This window comes from Electrophorus electricus, chromosome 1 (assembly GCF_013358815.1).
Source record: "Electrophorus electricus isolate fEleEle1 chromosome 1, fEleEle1.pri, whole genome shotgun sequence".
Classification (NCBI taxonomy): Eukaryota; Metazoa; Chordata; class Actinopteri; order Gymnotiformes; family Gymnotidae; genus Electrophorus; species Electrophorus electricus.
The window spans coordinates 21,502,736-21,511,900 of record NC_049535.1 but is presented as its reverse complement, the minus strand read 5'-3'; positions in this window follow the sequence as shown (position 1 = coordinate 21,511,900).

The window sequence follows — 9,165 nt, the reverse complement described above, 5'->3', positions numbered from 1 at the left end:
GCTAAACTACTGCGAGCAAAATGAGTTTTGGACAAACATAAGCGTGTCCTTGTCTACTAGTCAAATACCACCAGTAGATGGCGATATTTCCATAAACAAGGTCAGCGTTACAGTACCGCAAAACCGCCTCCAGCTGCATATAAGGCGGACGCAATGATCCAGGAGTTGGCACATCACGGCCGTTTAACTTTCGAGCACGCAGGTCTTACTTGCTCACATCACCCTTGACAGAACAATAGCACACGAGTACACTTTTACCTAGAGGAGGGCAAGTAAACACTGAAATCTGAAAAGATTGTCCAAAAATAAAATCACATTCACACACCTCAGGATTGGATGTTAAATCCTTTACTATTTTTACACAAATAGGTTCAGCTAACATTATGATTGAGGCACACTGATGATGTTATTTATGCCCTATTACAGAGTTACTAAGTTCTGGATTTCAAATCCAAATGTCAGTCCTGGATCTTGTAATCACTGATAGGTAATCAAAAGCATTACAATGTACATGCAGGTATTCACAAGCTTTAGTGGTTCCCATAGCTTTCCCATACTGCAAGGTTTAGCTCCAACCCAACTTAAACACACTTGGCTCCCATATTCCAGTATTCCAGTATTCACATGCCTCGAATGATCAGTTGAGAGTGTTTAATTAGAACTGGAATTAATTTCACATGGCTGTCAAAACTGGAAAAACAGGACTGATAAGAGATCTTCAAGATAGTTGGGCTCAAAAATAGGCTGGCAAGCTGAATCAGGTGGAAGAGAGCACATAAAACACCAGAACATGTTTTGCTGTGGTTTTCTCATTGTTCAGTTTGCTCAATCCTCTACAGTGTGCTTTAGGGTGAAGTATCCGGAACGCCATTACTTCACTGTTGCTTTCCCAGGTATGACCTCGGATCAGTCCAGTGGAGAGCACGGAGACTGGTTATCCCAGCTGTATGTATGATGGAGCATGATGGAGCATGATGGAGCATGACCCAGCATGGCGGAGCATGACGGAGCATGACAGAGCTTGACAGAGCATTGTCTCCAGGTGAAAATGGCACACCTCTGGACACTGAGATGATATATTCCTTCCTGACATCACCCTCAAGTAATGTTGTTGTCTCGCACAGGCCCTGATTCAGAGGGATTGTGTCCTGGTAAATAGCCTATCCAACTGTACTGCTTCCTCTGGACCAGATTTGCCAGCAGGTGCTGTCTTTGGCAATGTGGTCCTTCCTTGATCACGCTGAGTGAGGAGCAAATGTCTCATGCGTGCTCTTTGGATGCATAATCAGTTGTTCTGTTTTGAAGTAGCATATTTTCTATGCATACTGAGCACTGAAGAATATTTTTGACATGGTAATACATATAACTGTAGCCGTGTGACTGCAACTGAGACAACAGTAAGCAAGACTGAGATAATAGTAGAAACTGACAAATAAAATGCAAAATGATGACTTGGTGTACCAATTTCAACAAAGTTCTCAAACCCCAGTGCTGGAGGACCATAGCACCACTCCCACATGGCTTCAGCTCATGATTTGGGTTGATAGTCTGCAGTTGTCTTAGAATGTGAAAAACCCTGAGCTGTGAGGTCCTGTGAGCCTCCACGTCCCTTATCTCTTTCTATCGGATACACTGTTTTAACACAGTAGTCCTTCTTCCCTCTCCTCTCCAGTAGAGGCCGCTCACAGCCAACATGATTCAGGGAAAAGAGCCAAACTGACAGAACAGGCTCTGGAGAGTTCATTCCTATGTTAAAATGACAAGAAGGATTAGCAATAAAAGCTGATTTCTCTGGGGAGAAAGTCAATCAGTTTTAACTAAAACAACTAATGAATATTAGAAAACTAATTTAAAAACAATAAATTTAGTTTAGTTTTATTAAGTAGTTAAGGTAGAAGGAAATTAGTTAAGATGTTGTTTTTCAGGTGGGGTTTTTTTTTAATGTTATCCTTTCATCATTGTTGAAGGATAAGGAGCAGCCATACAGAAATATAACCCTTAGCAACAGAAAGGACTGGATAGAGCCCAAGTCAGGTGTGCTCCAGTCAATTTATGTACAGGCTAACATACCTACTGAACTGTAACTATAATTTCAAGGAAATAAATCAAGGAAACAAATCAAGGAAATGTGTGAAAGAAAGAGATTTTTCCTTCTTCTTGTCAGCTCCCTAGTAAATTGTTAATATATTAACATCACATATAATCTCATAAGTTCACTTATTAATCATACGCATTATATTTTCTACATTTTCATTAATGAAGTCATATATTTCATATTTCTCTCTTTTGTCCTTCCATCAGAGGCTTGACACATTTAATTTGACATGATGCATTGACATGCCGTCCCAGAAGATTTGCATAGAAAAGTTATGAATTTTAATGCCTTCAGTTAGAGTGGATGTTTGTGACCAAGCTGGTTTTGATCAGAACTGTAATGAAAGTCTAAGCAGATGAATGTGGAGAGAGGGTGAGCGAGCATGGGTGACATTCAGGAGAAGCATAGATCTGTTTTTTCCCACCATTACATCAGTAGTTTATAGTATATTCATCCATGGGGAGAGATTGTCCTGTTTGGGACCTGGTAATTATAGGAAAAGACATCACAAATTCTGTTTGTTTTTCACAATCCTGTCATCTGCAGCCTCACAGTCTTGCTATGTCTCTGTTCACACAGGTGTGTGTGGGGGGGGATAAAAGACACTCAGCCCCCCGCAGGTCTTTCTCCACCTGTACTAGTACAAAGAGATGAGAGAGAGAGAGAGAGAGAGAGAGAGAGAGAGAGAGAGAGAGAGAGAGAGAAAAGTCCTTTAGAGGCTGGAAGTCTCAGTGAGTCTGCTGTCCAGGTGAGAAAAAGAAAGAAGGAGAGCGAGAACGTGTCCAGACCTGACACTACTCTCGTCTTCTCTCATGTGATCCTCTTTGGTAGAAATAAAAGGGCAGTGCCTTAACATAATGACAAAGTAACTGTTGTGTTGAATTATTACATAAAAATCTATGATGTTTTAATAATAAGTGAATAATTAAACACGGACACTGTAAGCAATACCCCATTCCCAAATAGTACACACTCATAAACAATAAACAAACAGGATAAGACTCATAAAGAGTAAACCCTGTAAACCAGGAAAATCCAATGAGATATATATATGTGTATGTGTGTACACAAATCCAGGAGATCACCAACATGCAAAATCAGGTCAAATCAAGTTTTAAAAGGGGTTTATGTATATATGTGTGTGTGTGTGTGTGTGTGTGTGTGTGTGTGTGTGTGTGTGTGTGTGAGTGTGTGCATCCATATGTGAACCCATACATTTGTTTAGTTTTGACCCTCATCTTACACACCTGTTTCAGCTAACCAAAGACTGCCTGTGCCTCTGAACACTAGAGTCACGTGTCAGGACAGAACTCTGTAGACAGTAGATCTGGAGAGGTGGTGTCGGGTTACCCTGACCTCCTGTTTTTCTCTGTGCTTGCATTCCAGTCAAACATACCCTTTTTTCTTTTAAGCTGCCATCGGCCTTGTCCTAACGCAGATTCCCAGCCACACATCCCTCTTCTTAACTGACTCTGGCAAGAAGGCAAGATCAGACAAAGAATCATTCAAACAGGAGGGAGACAAAGGAAGCATGTGAGAGTGTTGCTCTTCTTCCTCTCACATCTTCCTCTTCCCTCCTCTCCTCTGTGATCCCCATCTGTTGATGGAGATAGCATTGATGGGGGTCCGTCGACCTGTAAGTGAGTCACACTGAAGGCATATGCTGTTCCGCAATCCCAATTCAAGACAAACCCTGTCTCATTAATCCTAAAGAGTGATATTTGATAAAACAATTTATATGCAAATTGGCTTAATCCATATTAATCTGTGTATCTGGAAGTTTAAGGATGGTGTGTGTGTGTGTGTGTGGGTGTGTGTCTGTGTGTGTTACTCATATCTGTGCTGTGCTTGTGCCTCTGCTGGGGACATTTGTCTACTGAATGCGTTTATTTGCACATGCACACAAATGAAATAAGAATGACATTTTCCATGCTTTCGAGAACTCCAGGAATGTGCTTTATACTGTTGTGTGAATGATTGTGGGATTTATTTTTATGTTCTGGCTAGGTTTTGCTTACTAGCAAATAACACTAGTAACAGTAAAAGATAATACTCAGGTTGTAAGGAGCACTTGCACCTATGTGTGCACCACCCCATCCTTGAGCTCCGTCTTGCTGCTGCTCAGTCAAAGCTGCCCTAAAGGCCTGTCCTACATCAGTCGTCTGGCCCAAACCAGCACCGACGGAGGGCCATCCTGCACTAACTGTGGCCCTTGTTGCTCCAGCACCATGGATTTGAAATGACCAATGAACCAGTGACTAAAAAGCTAAAGTACAGCTTCAGTTTGGGCTTTAATTTTGATGTCTGTATTGAGAAAGTCATAAAGGAACCAGTTCCCTTTTAAGTAAGTACACACCCCCCTATTTCAGTGAATAAAAGTAATTGGACAATATAGCATAGTCTATAAGTTGTTTGCAATTTCTTTGTGATGGCCACCATAAGACTTGCAGACATAAGGAGGTGCTGACTCTCCGGTGAGGCCTGCAGTGTTGATTCTGTGATTGGAGAGCATCAGCAGGGTGGAGGACAGGGGACTGACTCGGTCAGTCATTAATGTTCTGATTTTAGCCCCTAAAACTGTTTTTGATTCTTGATTTAATTTTTTATTCGTTGTTTAAAAATCCATTTTAATCATCACAAACTCCGGTCTTCTGTGTCTGCAATGATCTCATCCGAGTGACAAAAAGTACATCACTGTCCAATTACTTATGGGCAGTGTTGTGTGTTTCTCTCTCAAAGTTGATTGGTGTGTCTTTCTGTGGGAGTGTGTGCTACACAAGGTCCCAGTCAACAGGGTATCCATTATTGTTGACTGTCCACTGCATGTGTGTGTTTGTGTGTGTATGTGTGTGTGTGTGTGTGTGTGTGTGTGTGTGTGTGTGATTGTGACAGGTGCAGATTAAAGACTCTTGGGAGTGCTGGATGTGTCCCAGGGGTCCTCATTATCCTCCCATTTGGCCTTACATGTGGCCAAACATGAATATTTAAGAGAATTTTCCTGAATGAATGAATTACATGCATCTGTGTGTGGGTGTGTGGGTGTGTGTTAGAGTGCATGCACCAGTAATCTGATAAAAAACAAATTACCATCCAGTGTATATTCATACATACATTCATGCAGTCAGTCACTGGATAATGTCAACTCTCACTGACTGTTTTCTAAAAATCTTATCTTACTATTTTAATCTCAACGTCACAGCACTGTGCCATCAGGTAAGATCTACTTTTCCCTAAATGAGTGAGTGTCTTTCCTTTTTTGACTGTCCATCACAAACACAAACCAGATTCACCCCAGTTCAAAGAGATGTTTTCTAAATCCTACTGCAACTTAATTAGACTCACACTGGTTTCAGTGGCCTATTACAATCTACAGAACAAAAGGCACACAGACTCACACATTGAACATGTCACTCAATGACAGTGAACACCATTTAGATCTAGTATTGATTGTAAATGCATCTGGTCTAGGTCTCTTGCCTACATAATCTATTCAATTGAGAGCCTAACCATCCATATAACCAAAGAGACAGAGAGAAAGAGAGAAAGAGAGAAAGAGACAGAGAGAGAGAGAGGCCTCTGCCTTAAACCTCTGGGAACGGGGAGGCTCTGGGCATCAAAAGGGGGCGTAACTGCACCCGCCCATAGAAAAGGCCCCCAGTCCCCAGGGCCAAAGCCATGCTGAATCCCAGGAGCTGTCAGCAAAACCATGCCATTGTGCTCACCCACTGCAACAGGAGGGCGCTTGCCTCTGAAATTTAAGCTTTATCTTCATTTACTGGCGAGGTTTCTCAGCGTTAACTTCATGTGGCTGAAAGATCTTCCAGTATTCATTAACGTGATATTCAAATGTGGGATGCCTAATTAACGAACTATTTTAAAGTTTCAAGGAAGCCGACTGATAGATAATGTTCACAGTCCAACGATTTGTGATGCAGGGTGAAATGTATTCGTAATGGTGAGAGAAGATGTAACAGAGAAGTTTTGAGCCACCAGGTCTGGTAATGATGCTGATAGTGGAAACGTGTTCGGCACACACGTGCACAACAGATGGGAAGAGCGACAGAACGTTGCCTCCCAGTTCCACCGGGGGATCACAAAACAAAAAAATAAATAAAAGCAATTATTAAAATGAAACAAAACAGTGTAAGCAAGATATGTAGCAAAACTTGTTTTTTTTCTCACCAGTATCACAAGATAAGTAATGCTCTGTTAATTGTGGTGTAGTAATAATAATAATAATAATATTTACATTTTCATCTATATTTATATATATGTAGATAGATTATTATGTCGTATATAATAAATATATGATCAATATATCATATATAATATATATGTATGTAAGATTAATTGTTCCTTTAATCATAGTTTGAGAGATACCTGTATGGTTCTTTGCATGCTAGCAAGATAGCAAATCCAAGCTTTGGTACTTTTTAGTACTGATAGCAAATCCAAGCTTTTAGTACTGCTAACAGATGCATTTAAAACATTTTTTGGTGATTTTCAGAAACGTATATGAATTCTGATAATGAATGTCTCACCAGCCCATACAGAAGAAACAGTCTTTATATGAAGTTATGTTGTTTAATGTGTTGCAATCTCATTGTGGACTCACGTGTATATGTAAAAAAGGCCATCTTTAATATGGTGCAAGGATTATACCCAGGTATAAATTGTCAATCACAATTGCCACAAACACACTCTCTCGCTCACTCTCTTACAGACACTCGTATGCACACACCCATACGCCCACATACCCACACAATAGGAATCTACTCATTAGAGTGAGACAGGGTAGAGTAGGAAGCCATGGGGTCATGAGGTCAGTGTGTCTGATTTCCCTGTTCACTGTCCTGGGTCAAGGGGCGGAGCTATCATTGAACCTGCCTCCGGCACTAAGACAGAATACTGCCCACGGCAACCCATGATTGACAGCTTCTCTCTCCTTAAAGCTGTTCAAGACTTGAACGGATCGCATTCGGAATGTTTAGTGATTAAACACACAAAAGCCAGTATACACAAATACACACAATGCGCTCTGCAAGTTACCTCTTGGAACGTTAGATGTGTTCTAGTACCATGTTTTACATATTTTAAATTTATGTTTTGTTTTGTTGTGTTTTTTTTTTTAAACACCACTTTCCTAAGTACAGGCAACAAAGCTGCTGAACAGGTTTACTAAAACCACGACAGCCACTGTGACTTGCAACTCTTTCCCGAATTTCTAAATGTAACAACTCCTTTTACCGAAGTAAATACACAAGGATAATAGGAGATGTTTCTACAAAAGACTGTGACCAGGACTTTAGCTGTGGTCTGCAGCAACGTGTTGGCCTCACTTCTGTAGATGTGGTGCATGGTTTTGGAAAGTTGGATTTTTTCTTTCTTCTTTTCATGTTTCATATATTTTGGTCTGCAAACGAACAAAGGGAAATGGAGAGAAAAACTAAAACATGCCAGTCCTAACAGAACAAACCCAGCGCAAAGAATTTGGGAAAGGACTATAAACATGAGGGGGTTGTTTGGCTTCCTGTACATAGTGACTGGTCTCTCTGTCACAGGTATCTCTTGGTCTTGCATTATGAAAGTTTAATAGAGTTTAAATTAAATTATAATAGTTTTTGTACAATAAATGGTTAACCTTGTTGAGGCATGGCAAGGTTTACATGCTACTTGAGTATGCTCTGTGTACACTTTGCTCTCTCAGAGACCAATGCTGGCAAATTTAGACCTGTCCTAACGTTCTGGCATGTATTCACATCACACATGACCACTTATTCCTGCAACAGAAAGTGTGCCTCCCCTATACCTTCCCATAGTATCTTTTTCTGTGTTTCTCTTATGTCATTGTCAACCATGCATTCAAAGGTTATTGCACAGGACCTGTCAATGTTCTCTTTGTATCTGAGCAAAGTGCATACATGTGTCTGCATGAGTGAGAGATAGAGACTGTAACTCACTGCTAACTGGGTTGGAAATTAACTTAATGTCTGCTTTATTTGAGTAGATCTCAAAGTTTATCTCTTTGATCTGGTGATGCAGAGCTTTCATCTTCCTGCTCTAGTCATGTGTCACTCTCTCCCTCCTCCCAAAGGACACCTGCACTTACATACATATCTGTGTGTGTGTGTGTGTGTGTACTTGTGCATCTGTGCACACGAAGCCAAGTGCCTCTCTAGCCACGGACCCCTCTGGTTGCCAGGCAACAGTCCCCTTGTTCATGTAAAAGCAGACTGTGTGTGTATGTGTGAGTGTGTGTCATTGGACTATCAGTTCACAGGAAGTTAGCTTACATCAGCACTTAACATAACCTAGATAACAGCTGAGAGCCTTTCCTTGCTTCCAAACCATGAAGTCCCTTTTAAAGACAAACATGACAGTATAGGTTTCTTTTAAGCCTGTCATTATTGAAAGATTCATCATGCTGTATCTTTGATCTATAGCTTCAAAGAAACAGTTATAAAGAAATATAAGATTGTGCATAAGAAATTATAAGTCCACTTGAAGCAATACATTTCTGACACTGGCACAGGAAAATGAGTATAAATCACAAATCTGAATCATGATAAGAGGCTCTGGTTTTCTTTTCACCCAATTGGGGTCAGTTTCACCATGATGGGGCTCAGACAAAAGGGTTGTGACCGTTTCTTCATTAATGTGGGCTGCGTGCTCTCTTTCTCTCATACACAGGTGCAGCACATAGCCTCAAGACAGGTGTGTGTGGAGGTTAGAGTTCTCGTGTGGTCTTTGCCCCCTCTCCTTCTCTCGAGAGCAATCTAAATCTCCACCATCTAGCTCATCTCCCTTCCTCTCAGGCTCTTTGATCTGCTGATATATGACTCCGCCATGTCAGGGGGTGTGAGTCGTTTTTCAGACTTGTAGAGTGAAGGCAGTCCTCTGTATACATGCTGTGTGGGGTTTTTTTTTGGGGGGAGGAGCAGTTCACCTTAGGGAAGACCTTAGACGGCCAACCAAAATATCTACACCCTCACAGTACAATACAGGAAAATTATGTTAGCAAGGAAGCATCTTTGAGCCCAATGCGGACCAATTCTCTAGCACCCCTCACC